The sequence below is a fragment of the Rhinopithecus roxellana genome, chromosome 5, assembly GCF_007565055.1.
Source record: "Rhinopithecus roxellana isolate Shanxi Qingling chromosome 5, ASM756505v1, whole genome shotgun sequence".
NCBI classification, from domain to species: domain Eukaryota; kingdom Metazoa; phylum Chordata; class Mammalia; order Primates; family Cercopithecidae; genus Rhinopithecus; species Rhinopithecus roxellana.
This window is the reverse complement of record NC_044553.1, coordinates 169577008-169592749: the sequence shown is the minus strand read 5'-3', so window position 1 is coordinate 169592749 and position 15742 is coordinate 169577008. Positions and strand designations below refer to the sequence as shown.

Here is a 15742-nt window from a genome sequence, read left to right as displayed (position 1 = left end):
AACAGAAAGTATCTACACCCTTTGCTCAACATGAAGTAAGGTCTTAAGCAGGAGGTTAATGAAAGTTCTTGCAGTGCTGAAGTTAATTCAATTTGGTAACCTTCTTAGCCTAGAAAATTGTGCATCTGGGAAATACTAGTTTAAATCTTATTTAATTCACATTTATTGCTGATAAAATTTATGTTCCCTACCAATATATCATTCTGTGGAAAGGCAAATTGTATTTGTTTCTTGATTGCTATTCTTATCAACTTTTATGAGATAATAAAAATTACAGAAGCTTAGAGAAATGTGATTTTTTCCAGGGGAATATGTACTCTGGTTTTACTGATTACTTATTTGGGAAAATGTTAACATACCTTATAACAGATGTTTAACAAATATTTGTCGATTAAATGAACTGATATAGCTAGATGAAGATTATTCTTTTTTTTGTTGTTGTTGTTGAGATGGAGTCTTGCTTTGTCACCCAGGCTGGAGTGCAGTGGCACGATCTCAGCTTACTGCAACCTCTGCCTCCTGGGCTCAAGCGACTCTCCTGTCTCAGCCTCCCAAGTAGCTGGGATTACAGGCTTATGCTACCATGCCCTGCTAATTTTTGTATTTTTAGTAGAGACGGGGTTTCGCCATGTTGGCCAGGCTAGTCTCAAACTCCTGACCTCAAGTGATCTGCCCACCTCAGCCTCCCAAAGTGCTGGGATTACAGGTATGAGCCACTGTGCCCGGCCTGAATATTATTCTTTTTTTAATTGACTTAGATATCAGTTCACCCATAAACATTTTCCTTTGTTTTCCTACTATGAGTGCCTACTGTGTGGTAGGCACTAAATTAAGTGTTCGCTTAATCTTAAAACTACTTTGTAAAGCAGAAGGTATTATATCAGCTTAACAGATGAGGAAACCGAGGTTTGGAAAGGTCAACTAACTTGTCCCAGATTATCAAGCTTACCAGGATTCAAATATAGGCCTATCAGAGTAAAAAACTCTGGTTGTCCCGAAAATATACCTTCTCCCTTTGTTTATATGACCTTATTTAATTAGTTTCTTCTATATTTTCATAGAATTTATTACTCAAAAACAAAACTATAGAAACCCATTATAGATTAATTTTACTAAGGTATAGTTTACATAAAATAAAATGTGCCTCTTTAAAATTTATAGTTGGATGAGTTTTGTCAGATAGTCATTTACCACCACAACAATCAAAATTAGAATATTTCCATTGTCCTCAAAAGCCCCTCATCTATGTTCCATTATAAGTCACTCCCTTTCTGCCACTGCTGATTAGCTTTAATCCCTATGATTTTCTTTTTCCAGAATGTCACATAAATGAAATTATATAGTAAGTACACTTTTGTGTCTGAGTTCTTTCACTTAGTGAAATGCTTTTGAGATTCATCTATGTTGTGGCAGGTATCAGTATCACTGCATTGCTGTGTTGTGTTCCATTGTATGGAGGAACCACAGTTTAAAAGTCACCGTTTGGTGCACATTTGGGTTGTTTCCAGCTTGGAATTATTATTAATAAACTGCTGTAACCGTACATGTTCATAACCCATTTAGTTGTAAAATTTCTGGATTATTATAACATTCTCTGGAGTCATATGGCCTTCTGACTAATGAGTTTATAGATTCCTTAGCTTTAGATATGAGATACGTCATTGAAGGCTGTGAGCCCTTTGGTAGATATTGGAGATGAATTTGTTGATTGCTTTCAAAATTTGGAGATAACATTTGAGACACACCTTTTAAAAAAATTAGCATGTAGTAGTAGTAGGAGGAGGAGGAGGAGGAAATAAATGATATGAAAAGTGCAAGGAAATGTAGTAGAATGGCAAACACTGGACTAAGATAAATTTGGGTTCTGGGCCTATAATCTGGTTTCATTTTCTAGCTGTATCTCTTAATAGATTTTGGACAAGTTGAGACTTGAAAAAATTAGTAACCTCTCTGAAAGGAAAATGGAACTTACATTTCCACATTTTGAGTATATACACTTACCTCATTTAGTCCTCAAGACACCTGTGAGGTACCTGTGAGCTAGATAGTACTAGTGCTAGTGTACTAGTGAGAAAACTGTGATTCAGAGAAGTGAAATAACTGGCAGTGGAAGAAAAGCTAGTAAGTGATTGAGTCAACAGTTGCCTCTATATCAGTTTCCTTATCTGAAAAACGAAGGTAATACCACTTTGTAGTTATCAGACTTAAGTGGGATTACATTAATAAGAACTCAACACTGCTGCTAGTCTCTTCCTCTACCCCCCTTTTTATAAAGGTCCCTGTTTCCTAGTCTCTTGACCTGCCATTCTGTTAACTATTAATTACTAAGAGATTTATAATGTGGATACTACTTGTTATGTATCTTTAAAATTGCAAAAGATTATGCAGTGTCTGAAGACTGGTATATTAAATGTTTCTTTTTATCATAAACATTAGAAAAAACATTATGTCAAATTGCAAGTAGAATTTGCAGTATTGTTTATTCTACCAGATTATCCTCACACATTTCCATTAGCATATTCTCTCAATCATTTTTTCTGATATCATGCTTTCTGAATTGCTTTGTGAAGTAGCTCAAAACTGCATTCTATATAAAAAATTATCCTAATAATAACTCATTTAAAAACCAATTTGGGGCTGAGCGTGGTGACTCATGCCTGTAATCCCAGCACTGTGGGAGGCCGAGGCAGGTGGATCACCTGAGGTCAGGGAGTTCGAGACCAACCTGGCCAACACGGTGAAACCCCGTCTCTACTAAAAATACAAAAAAAAGCAGCCAAGTATTGGTGGCACACGCCTGTAATCCCAGCTACTTGTGAGGCTGAGGCAGGAAAATCGGTTGAACCCAGGAGGTAGAGGTTGCAGTGAGCCGAGATCGTGCCACTGCACTCCAGTCCAGGTGACTGAGCGAGACTCTGTCTCCAAAAAAGTTAAAAAAAACAAAAAAACAATTTGGGCACTTATTTCTTCCACATATAACTTCTTCCTGCATAGCTAATACTCTATCTTGTGATTTTTAAAATTACTATAAGCAGTCTTCTTGATGAACCTTTCTCCTTTAGACCTTCCAGTTTGCAGGATGACACCAAACTTGGTAAAAGATGTTTCATAAAAACTTACTGTCAACAGCTATTCTATAGAACCTGTGTTTGCACCATGCAGAGTAAACACATCATTAAGTTTTCTTTTTCTTGGCTTTCCTAATGAGTGGAGAAATCTTACACAGCTGGAGAAGCCTGGGACTCCTTTCTGAACTGATTTATTTACATAGCATATACTTAGTTTGACACATTGCTTAGAAGCAAGCAGAGAGCTTTTAAAGTTAAGTGCTAAATGTTAAATTTAGCATTTTAAAGTTAAAAGTTTAAAAGTTTTAAAGTTAAAACTTTTAAAGTTAAATGTTCAAAGAACATTTTAGCTACACTGTAATTGTTCAGCTTTTCTGGATACAAAAGCATCTCTTTGCTGTTAAAAACATTCCTGTCCCACTTTTTTATGTTATGGCTTTCAATGCTAGAGAAAAGTAAGCTGAATGTATTTAAAAGCTCTTTTTAAAAACATATTTTAGTTTCAGAAGCTGATGCGTAATGCTAGTAGTTTAAGATTGTGTCTGCACAACCAAGGGCAGATCTTTCTGCTCTTATCTAATTGGTGTGAATGTATATGGTGATTTGGAGCCAGGTAATATGATACTATGGTCTGATGTAAAGAACTTACACTTCGAAGCCAGATAAATCTAGGTTTAAATCCCACTATGTGCTCACTAATAATTTTTCTTCAGCAGAGTTAAGAACTACTCAGTTTCTTCAACCGTATGTGGGTGATTAAAAAAAAAAAAAAATTTTCCTTCTTAGGGGTTGATTTCAGTAACCGAAAGTATATCTAATGCTTAGCATATATGGTAAAACTACTCGTTAGACCTTTCCTTTTTCTGTAACCTTCCCCACCATCACAAAAAGGAACAACTTCCTTTCTCATTGAAATGAAGATTTTTTTAGCCTAAATATGTTTTATTCAGGTTTGAGGATAAATGAGAGTAGCAGGGTTGACCTACTTATGGAGTGCTGATGATGATTTTCATTCAGCACAAGCTCTGGATTGTGGGAAGAATAGGTTGCCATACAGGTAACAAAACCCAATAGAATAGTTTGAAAATGAACATACATAACTATATAAACATGGTGACCAAATACATGCTTCAGTGTGTCTGAATAAGGCACATTTGAGTTGAGTGCCTGAATAGGCATTGATAGAGGGAAATATATATATAAATAAAAAGTGCCCTGCATCTTCAAGAAATTCAGTCTAGAGAAAAATACCCACAGATTCATAATTACAGACTTGAAGAATTTGTATAATTGAGATATAGTAAAGGGCTACATGGGGAGAGAGTGATTAATTTGTACATTGAGAAACTTTCTGGTGAGATGGTATGACAGAGACTGGGTTTCCTCCCAGGGTCTGTTTTCTCCTTAATAATAGAACCCTGTTTTTTCCACTTGGCATGTGGCTGCCTAGAAGCTTCCCTTGCAGCTAGAGGTGGCCATGTGACTAAGATTTGGCTAATGAAATGTTGGAAAAAAGTGAAGCTTGAGGACAGTCTCAGTGTGAATTAGTTCTGCTGAGAGATGTGCTGTTTTGCCCTTCTGCCTTTCTTTTCCTTTCTGGGATACAACACAGACATGATGGCTGAGGCCGCAGTAGCTTTCTTGGGGCATAAGGTAATGTAGAAAGATAGAAAGCACCTAGGTCCTTGATGAGCATGTAGCTGCGTGTACGGTCCAGCCTGCCTATTTCTAGGTGTATTTTATATGACTGAAAACTAACCCAAGCTGGAACATAAGATAGTTTATTTCTGGTGTCTGTTACTAATAGCAAAACGTATTCCTCACAGGTACAGATAGCAGTGTGGTATAAGCATCTGACTCCCTCTAACCCCACATCTAGTCACCACTGAAATGACTATAAATATATCTAAATAGAATGTACCAGCATTGAAAACACCAAAAAGGAAGTGTTCACATACCTGAAATACTGACATCTCAAGAAAAAGAAATAACTGCAGTAGATTGAAACGTATCAAATATGTTAAAAATCTGTGAGTTCATATGTTACTTTTTTTAAAAGCTCATTATTTTTGGAGACTAGGGAGCCAATTCATTATTTTGAAAATTGGTAAAGATTTAATCATTAATTCTGCCCTTCCTATACACAGTGTATATCTCAGGGTAACTAAGTAGTTGGCAAGATGAAGATTTTCTTTATAGAAATATTTTAACTATACATTAAGAAAGACTGATAGAATGTCACCCATTTTGCAACTTTTAATGAAATAATCATCAATGATTGCTAAAAGTAATATTGGGTGAACTGCTAAAGATAACTTTATAATGGCTTGCCTCTTCTTTTTGGGCTACAACACAGACATGACTCAGGCTTCAGGAGCTTTCTTGGGTCATATAATGGCTTTATAATGTATTAGGCTGAAAATAGGGATTAATCTTAACATCATAAAAAGAGAGACAATTGAACATTATATACTTCCTGATGAAAGTTCACATCTCTATCATGAAGTATCCTTGCTGAAAAATCAAACCCTACTTTGATCAAACCTCTAGATCTCTAGTAACTGATATATAAGACATAGTGAGGAGACAGACTTCTGAAATAAGATTCTGCAACCTTAAAAATACAGGAATGTTGCACTCAATACCAGGGCAAAAGCACATACTCTTGATATAAAAGGTTACTTCTGTAACAAGAAAATTGTAGAAAACATTTTTTTTTTTTTTTTTTTGCTTGTAGGTTTTTAAAATTGTGGAGTCTTTGGAGTGAAACATAGAAAGTAAGTTCATAAGGCAGCAGGCTGGGATGAAAGTGGGGGCCAGCTAACAGGGAGGCATACATTAAAAGGGTGTTGGATATTAATAAGTAAGGCCTATAGGATGGAAACTAAAATATGCAGTATCCAAATAAGAAATAATAAAATAGAAACTAAATATGTGGTATATAAATTAAACTGCACCAGAAGCAACAGAGAGTGGATTAGAAAATTTTATTAGTGATACAGACTACAAGTTTGAGAAGCTCTCTCAAAATGCAGAGGAAAAGGGGGAGAAGAAATGAAAAAAGAAAATTTGAAAAAAAAGGTGATTGACATAAAGAATAGAGTCCAGAGATCTAATATATATAATTGACATTTTGGAAAAGACCAGAAGAAATTGAATGGGAACAATTATTAAACACTCTATGGGATAAAAACTTTTCTGAGAGGAGATGACCTGAGCCTGCAATTCAAACAAGCTTGTTGCCAAACTCAAGGAAAAATTAATGAAAATAGCCTAACAACTAAGTCTATTGTGGTGAAACTTTGTACTTTCTCTTGTTAAAATCATCATCATCATTGTCATCATCATCATGATCAGGCATCCAGGAAGGGAGAAAAGCAAGAAAACATACAAGTTGTTCACAAAGGAAGAAAAGGTGGATTAGCTTTAGATTGATTGTTCTTACCATTAAACATTGGCTTGTTCTTACCATTGAACAGTTGAGCAGTGTATACAGAGTTCTGTAGGCAATTTGGACCCTAAACTTCTTTATTCAGCCAAGTTGTTTGATGAAGAAGCAACACATATTTTCAATTCTGCAAGACTTCAAAATATATACCACCCACCTACCCTTCCAACAGAATTATTTCAAAACATACTGTAGCTGAGAGATTCTGCAACATACAGGCAAAAGCCAAAACTTACACATTTTTTCCACGCATGACTTTAGGGCTTAGCTAACTCTTGAATCACTCCTTTGTAAATTGATTCAAGAGTTAACTAAAGTCATTCTCACTGGAGCACAAACTAATTATTCTGCAAAAATCAATATGCTAATAACCCTAATTTTCAGAGTTGCCTAAGATAGTTCTGAGTTTGGGCAGCATACATATTTCCACTTGCACATAGTACCTACTTAACGCATATGGTATATTACAGTGGTTCTCAAAGTGTGATCCCCTGACCAGAAGCATAGGTTTCACCTGGAACTTGGTAGAAAAGCAGGTTCTTAGGTCTCTACCTAGATTTAGTAAATCAGAAACTGGGGTTTGAGAAAAGCAATCTGTGTTTGAACAAACCTTCTAGGTAATTATAATGCCCCATGAAATTTTAGAGCCAGTTGTATTGTTTCTCAGACCAAATTAATCATCAGAATCACTTCTGAAGACTTTGAAACATCTTCTCCCAGTCCAGATGAGACTTAATTATCTGAATTTGGAAATCACTGGTCTGATAAAGCTTAGAACCAAAATACCTAAATTATTTTCTTCGTGCCGCCTTATCAATTTCTGAGCCTTAGTGTTTTCTGTTGTAAAATAGCACTCACTTTCCTGACCATTTCATTGGATTGTTGCAGACATTAAATGAAGAAATGAATGTAAAAGTACTTTGCAGTATAGATAAGGAAATCCATAGTTATAAGTTCATTATCCTGTGTTTGAAAAGGGCCTCACTTAATGGTTGTTAATATTCTCTTGGAGACCAGTATATACCATCTATGTTGGGCTTCAGTAAAGTGTTCTCCCCCATGCAGCTCTTTCTAGTATCTTTCCCTTTCCTAACTAAACTACCTGCCACACTACTTTTTATTTGATTTTCAAATTCAATTATTATATTTATTTTACTACCTTTTCAATGTGGATTTTTTCCAATTGCTTTCTGTATGTTCAAGTCTTGTATCTTCAAGGTTCTAAGTTATTTAAGAGCAGAAATCGTTACTAATCGTAATACTAAGTAAAATGCTTCATTCATTGAATTTAGTCTGTTCATTAGCTCATTGTCATTAACTGTTGTAGGAATTGATGAGGATTTTCTTTTTCTATTTCATTCATTTAGTGCTTTGCAAACAGCTTTCCTTCTAGCAGTATGAAAAGGTGGTTGGTCTGGAACCAGTCAACATCTGTACTTCTTAAAATTATTTTTTAAAGGTTTATCATATTATTCTTTCTGCCTAGTTTATGGTTGCTGAAGTTAAGAAAACTAGAGCTAGGTGTGGTAGTTCATGCCTGTAATCCCAGCACTTTGGGAAGCCAAGGCAGGGAGTGTTGCTTGAGTTCCAAAGTTCAAGACCAGTCTGGGAAACATAGTGAGACTTCATCTCTACTAAAAATAAAAATTAGCCAAGCATGATGGTGTGCACCTGTAGTCCCAGCTGCCCAGGAGGCTGAGGCAGGAGGATCACTTGAGCTGGAGAGATTGAAGCTACAGTGCTACAGTGAGCTATGAGCATGGCACTGTACTCCAGCCTGGGTGATAGAGTGAGAGACCCTGTCTCAAAAAAAGAAAGAAAAAAAGAAAATAAAGGAAGCGAAGGGGAGGGGAGGAAGAAAAGAAAGGAAGAAAAGAGAAAAGAAAAGAGAAAGAAAGGAGGGAGGGGGAGAGAGAGAAAGGAAGAAAGGAAGGAAAGAAAGAAAAAGAAAAGGCAGGCAGGCAGGCAGGTTGGAATTGCTTTGGTGTCCTGTTAGGGGTAGGACTAAGATTTTCCTACAAAAGTATGTCAGTTAGGAAGGCCCAGTAGGCTTAGAATATGAATTTCCACACCTCAGCTAATAGAAGCCACCAGATGGTCTCAGATCTTTTCATGAGTAAAGCGCAATAACCACGAATGGGTCTTTCCCCAACTTCTAGTTCTGTTTTTGCATTTTTATTTATATATTATCTTTTTTTTTTTTTTGAGAGGGAGTCTCCCTTTGTCACCCAGGCTGGAGTACAGTGGCCGGATCTCAGCTCACTGCAAGCTCCGCCTCCCGGGTTTACACCATTCTCCTGCCTCAGCCTCCCAAGTAGCTGGGACTACAGGCGCCTGCCACCATGCCTGGCTAGTTTTTTTGTATTTTTTTTAGGAGAGACGGGGTTTCACCGTGTTAGCCAGGATGGTCTCGATCTCCTGACCTCGTGATCTGCCTGTCTCGGCCTCCCAAAGTGCTGGGATTACAGGCTTGAGCCACCGCGCCCAGCCTTATATATTATCTTTAAAGGCTAATACAATTAACTTTCCTTAGATGGTTCTCCTTTATCTCCATAGTGTTGAAATTTTTTATTTTTGTTTTGCTTTTTCCTTTCACAGCTTCAAAGCCGATTTATTGACTGAGCTCAGTGGCTCACACCTGTAATCCCAGCACTTTGGGAGGCTGAGAGGATCACTTGAGTCCAGGAGTTTAAGACTAGCCTGGGCAACATAATGAGACCGCCCCCATCTCAAAAAAAAAACAAAAAAACAAAAAAACCGATTTGTGTTGAGTGACCCAAGCAAATAAATACGACCTTTGGTGTCACTGGTGATTTTCATTCTAAGGGTAATTACAATCTGTATTCAAGATCATATGTTCTCGCTGGAAATTAAACTAAGTAGAAAAAAAAGTTAAAGCTTTTTATTCTCCTTGACCTGTTGCTTTTTTTTTCCCCCCTATGGCTGATAAAAAGTCATAGAACAAAATAATTTTTTTAAAAAAGACAGAGTCTCGTGTCACCCAGGCTGGTCTCGAACTCCTGATCTCGAACTCCTCCCACCTTGGTCTCCCAAAGTGCTGGGATGACAGGTGTGAGCCACCATGCCCAGCCCAAAAAATAGCTTTATCTTTAGATTCTTCTTTTTTGCACCCTAATTTCTTGTACTAATGTTAGTTGCTCTTATATATCCTGCCACCTTAGAGCTTTTAAGACACCAGTATATTTTCAAAGCCTCAAATTAACATGGGGAAAGTTTTGCTTCAGCGAGCTATTCCAGAACATCATAATAATTATTAACAGAAATAAGGCATTATGATGCATTTGTAAGCTATTGCTGGATTTGTGGGGCCAGTGAGAATCCTGTTGTCAAGAGCTTAATTATTCTAATCCACTTGGGGACCGGGTAGCTTTCTTAGAATATATATACATAACATTCACAGTCATGACTCTAATTTCTGTCCCTTTCTAATATTAATATGGCATTTAATTATACTGTTAGATTTAAAGAAATTTCAAAAATTTCAGTAGCTTCACTCAGAAATGCTAATACATTTTTATAACAACTAGATAGCTTTTCCTCAAATTGTATTTACCTGTGTGAACTGTTGATTTATGGTAAAATTAAACTTTAGCCAAAACAAGACCTGTGAATGTCTGAATTCAGTTCGCCATCTAGTAACCTGTTATAAGTTAAAATCTTTTGGGGAAGTGGGGGAGTATTCAGCTTCTGAAATACAATATTTATATACCTGTTCTAAGATACCCTGTGACATATCAGAGCACAGGCTTTGGAGTCAGACTGAAAAACTGGAGTTAAAATACCATTCTTAATACTAGATATGTGAACCATCAAATAATCATGTGGCTTCAGGTAAATTCCTGAATTTCACAATTCCTGAACATCACAATGCCTCAGTTTCATCATCTGTAAGTAGGGAATGCACAAAATTTTTTTTTTATCAGATTTAAGTTCTAGTCTTGGCTTCGTTCCTGTCCTTTTCCTTTAGTAAATCTTCTTGTAGGTTTTGTAGGTTCTTATGCCTTAGTCTTTTCATCTATGAAATTCAAATAATATAATTTACAATAGGAATACATTGGAGATATTGCAGATTCAGTTCCAGACCACCATAATGTGAATATCACAATAAAGTGACTCAAACACATTTTTTGGTTTCCCAGTACTTATAAAAGTTATGTTTATTCTGTACTGTATGTTAAGTGTAGAATAGCATTATGTCTAAAAAATATACATACCTGACTGGGCGCAGTGGCTCATGCCTGTAATCCCAGCACTTTGGGAGGCCAAGTGGGGAGAATCACTTGAGGTCAGGAGTTCAAGACCAACCTGGCCAACATGGTGAAACCCTATCTCTACTAAAAATGCAAAAATTAGCCAGGCGTGGTGGCATACGCCTGTAATCCCAGCTACTTGGGAGGCTGAGGCACAATAATTGCTTGAACCCGGGAGATAAGAGGTTTCAGTGAGTTGAGATCACATCACTGCACTCCAACCTGGGAGACAGAGCAAGATTCCGTCTCAAAAAAAAAAAAAAAAAAAAAAAAAAAAAAGACCGGGCGCGGTGGCTCAAGCCTGTAATCCCAGCACTTTGGGAGGCCGAGACGGGCGGATCACGAGGTCAGGAGATCGAGTCCATCCTGGCTAACACGGTGAAACCCCGTCTCTACTAAAAAATACAAAAAACTAGCCGGGCGATGTGGCGGGCGCCTGTAGTCCCAGCTTCGTGGGAGGCTGAGGCAGGAGAATGGCGTGAACCCAGGAGGCGGAGCTTGCAGTGAGCTGAGATCCGGCCACTGCACTCCAGCCTGGGCGGCAGAGCTAGACTCTGTCTCAAAAAAAAAAAAAAAAAGTACATATCTTAATTTAAAAATACTTTATTGCTTAAAAATTGTTAGAGATTATCTGAGCCTTTAGCAAGTCATAATCTTTTTACTGGTGGAGGGTCTTGCCTTGATGTTGTTGGCTACTAAATGCTCAGGGTGGTGGTTGCTGAAGATTGTGGTAACTGTGGGAATTTCTTAAAATAAGACAATGATGAAGTTTGCCACATGGAATGACTCTTCCTTTCATGAACGATTTATCTATATCATTCCATGCCATTTGATAGCATTTTATCCACAATAAAACTTCTTTCAAAATTGGAGTCAATCCTCCCAAACCCTGTTGCTTTATTAACTAAGTTTTTGTGATATTCTAAATCCTTTGTTGTCATTTATTTTTCTTTTTTGTTTTTTGAGACAGAATCTCACTCTGTCATCTAGGCTGGAGTGCAGGGGACACCGTGTTGGCTCACTGCAACCTCCATCTCCTGGGTTCAAGCAATTCTCCTGCCTCAGCCTCCCAAGTAGCTGGGATTACAGGTGACCACCACCAGGCCTGACTAATGTTTATATTTTTAGTAGAGATAGGGTTTCACCATGTTGGCCACGCTGCTCTTGAACTCTTTACCTCAGGTGATCTGCCCGCCTTGGCCTCCCAAAGTGCTGGGATTACAGGCGTGAGCCACCGCGCCTGGCCAGTCATTTCAATAATGTTCATGGCATCTTCACCAAGTATAGATTCCATCTCAAGAAACCACTTTCTTTGTTCATCCATGAGATTGCAGCAATTCAGCCCCATCTTCAGACTCTACTTCTAATTCTGGTTCTCTTGCTGTTTTCACCACGTCTGTAGTTACTTCCTCCACTGAAGTTCTGAACCCCTCAAAGTCATCCATGAAGATGGGAATCAACTTACAAACTGTTCATGTTGATATTTTGACCTCCTCCCATGAGTCGTGAATATTTTTAATGGCATCTAGAATGGTGGTGGATCCTTTCCAGCAGGTTTTCAGTTTATTTTACCTAGATCCATCAGAGGAATCACCATCTATGGCCAGCTATAGCATTACAAAATGTATTTATTAAATACTAAAACCTGAAAGTCAGCTGGGTGCGGTGGCTCACGCCTGTAATCCAGCACTTTGGGAGGCCGAAGTGGGCAGATCACGAGTTCAGGAGTTTGAGACCAGCCTGGCCAACATAGTGAAACCCTGTCTCTACTAAAAATACAAAAATTAGCCGGCCATGGTGGCACACGCCTCTAATCCCAGCTACTCAGGAGGCTGAGGCAGAAGAATCACTTGAATCTGGGAGGCAGAGGTTGCAGTGAGCTGAGAGCATGCCACTGCACTCCAGCCTGGGCGATAGAGTGAGACTCTATCTCAGGAAAAAAAAAAAAAAAAGACGTGAAAGTCAAATTGCTTTTTCATTTATGGGCTGCAGAATGGATGTTGTGTTAGCAGGTGTGGATACAGCATTAATCTCCTTGTACATCTCCATCAGAGCTCTTGGGTGACCAGGTGCATCGTCAATGGGCAGTAACATTTTGAAAGGAATCTTTTTTCTGAGCAGTAGGTCTCAACAGGGGGCTTCAGATACTCAGTAAACCATGCCGTAAACAGATGTGCTGTCATCCAGGCTTTGTTGTTGCATTTATAGAGTGCAGGAAGAGTAGATTTAGCATAATTCTTAAGGGCTCTAGTATTTTCAGAATTATAAAGGAGCATTGGCTTCAACTTAAAGTCACCAGTTGCATTAGTCCCTAATGAGAGTCAGCTGGTGCTTTGAAGCCAGGCATTCACTTCTTTCTAGCTATCAAAGTCCTAGATGGCATCTTCTAATAAAAGACTGCTTTGTCTACATTGAAAATCTGTTTAGTGTAGGTGCTTTCATCAATGAACTTAGCTAGAGCTTCTGAATAACTTGCTGTAGCTTCTACATCAGCACTTGCTGCTTTACCTTATACCTGATAAACCAGCCTCTGCTAGCTTCCAACTTTTCTTCTACAGCTTCCTCACCTCTCTCAGCCTTCGTAAAATTGAAGAGGGTTAGGGGTTTGCTGTGGATTGTTAGGCTTTGGCTTAAGGGAATATTGTGGCTGGTTTGACCTTAAGACCGCCAAAATTTTCTCCGTATCAGCAATAAGGCTGTTTCACTTTCTTTTCATTCATGTGTTCACTAGAGCAGCAATTTTAACTTCCATCAAGAACTTCTCCATTGCTATCACAACTCGGCTGTTAGGCACAAGAGGCATAGCTTTTAACCTATTTTGGCTTTAGACATGCCCTCCTCATTGAGCTTAATCATTTCTAGCTTTTGTTTTAAAGTGAGAGACATGTGGCTCTTCCTTTCACTTGAATACTTACCAGTCATTGTAGAGTTATTAATTGTCCTAATGTCCATATTGTTCTGTCTCAGAAAATAGCAAGGCCCAAGGAGAAGGTGAGAAACAGGGAATTGGGGAACAGCTGGTCATTGGAGCAGTCAGAACGCACACAACATTTATCAGTAAAGTTTGTCATCTTACATGAGTAAATAGTACCCCAAAACAATTACAATAGCAACATTGAAGATCACTGATCACAGATCACCATAACAGATATAATTATGAGAAAATACTAGAAATACTGTGAGAATTCAGTAACATAAAGCATGTCCATATATATACTGCTTACTCAGTTTCTTTGGGATTTTTTTCTAGAAATACAATCTTATTTGAAGTATTATGAGCACTTGTATCAGAGATCATTTCAATTTTGTTACTAAAAAATAAAATGGACTTGTAAAATTTCCTTCCTGTTTTGCATTATTGTGAGTAGCTACCAGAGAATTCTACTTGTTTATATTACTAGAAGGGTCCTAACAACCAAAGATATTAGGCAGTTCTCCTTTGAGTTACATCTATCACTGGATGTTTAACCATTTGACTGTATAATTTAAATCTTGGTCTATTAAGCAGTAAACAGATGGAACATTACTAACAGCAGTAATTAAATTGTAAATCTGTTTTAAAGTTGGCCAATATACAGCATCACAATCCATATTCTGTTATGTCAGTTATGTTCATTTTTATTTGGATTACAATTTCTAAATACCCAAATATTGGAAAGAAAACAAAGTTGTCTGGTTCAAATGTCTGTTTTTTGTTTTTTTTAATCATATTGGCCAAGTTCTTGCTTGCCTGCTTGCTTGCTTCCTTTCAAGAAAGGAAGGAAAGGAAGGAGCAACGGAGAGGAAAGAATATTTAACAATGTTCATTTATTCAGCAAACCTTTAATGAATATCTACTGTGAGCTAGGCACACTTTTTTTTCCCTCCGAGACAGAGTCTCATTCTGTCCCCCAGGCTGGAGTGCAATGGCAATCTCAGCTCGCTGTAACCTCTGCCTCTCGGGTTCAAGCAATTCTCCTGCCTCAGCCTCCCAAGTAGCTGGGAAAACAGGTGAGTGCCACCACGCCCAGCTAATTTTTTTGTATTTTTAGTAGAGATGGGGTTTCACCATGTTGACCAGGCTGGTCTCAAACTCCTGACCTTGTCAAGTGATCCTCCCACCTTGGCCTCCCAAAGTGCTGGGATTACAGGCATGAGCCAAGCTAGGCACATTTCTAAGTATTAGGGATAAAACAGTGACCAGGAGAAGCAAAACCCCAGCCCTCATGGAAGTTACATTCTAGTGGATTGGGAATGAATAATTTAAATGTGTAATACGTCAAATGGTGATAAATGCTATAAAGAAAAATAAAATTGAGTAAGGACCTAGAGAATGATGGGGTAAGAACTGGTATTTTAGATAAGGTGGCCAGGGAAGCCCTTTCTAATACACTGGCATTTAAGCGGTGACCTGAATGAAGTGAGAGAGCCATCCAAATGGATATCTGGGGAAATAGAGTGCTAGACATGGGGAATGACAAGTGCAAATACCCTGACTTGGGCGCATGCTTAACTGTCAATCTTCAATTCATTCTACCTGGAAACTTTTCTTAACACCTTAAAAGGTTAAGGTGTTTTATAGCAATCTGCATAACTTTTTTTACAGTTCTTAAATCTTAGCATTGTTATTTTTTATGCCTGCTAATCCGTCCTTTAGAGACATGGATAATGCCTTACCTGCCACATAGTAGCTGCTGAACAAATATTGATCAAACCAGTCAGTGAGTTTGATTATTTGTTGAGCAATTACTATTTTGTCTACTTAGTATCAATAAATTATTTTTTTAAATCAGAGTAAGTATTCTTCTCAGTCAAGGAATTATAGGAAACATAAATAGATGCGTAAGTAAGTAAGAGAAATAATAAGCAGGGAAAACTGGGCTTGCATTATTCAGAAGAAAAAAAGCCAATAACAATGTAAGTGAATATTTTTTTAAAAACCCATTGAAAGGTTGTTCTTTACTGAAATATAACCT

General features: G+C 37.8%; 1 protein-coding gene across 5 annotated transcripts in view; it reads left to right on the top strand.

The window, feature by feature from the left end:
• Positions 1–15742, top strand: part of GLCE (glucuronic acid epimerase) — a 124113-nt gene that overhangs the window by 84589 nt on the left and 23782 nt on the right. The window contains exon 1 of one of the 5 annotated variants that reach the window (XM_030930590.1): positions 14750–14777. The exons of the other annotated variants lie outside the window; for them this stretch is intronic. The gene's annotated coding sequence lies outside the window, so the exon portion shown is untranslated. Of the gene's footprint in view, positions 1–14749; positions 14778–15742 lie in introns of those variants that run through there. 5 annotated transcript variants of the gene reach the window in all.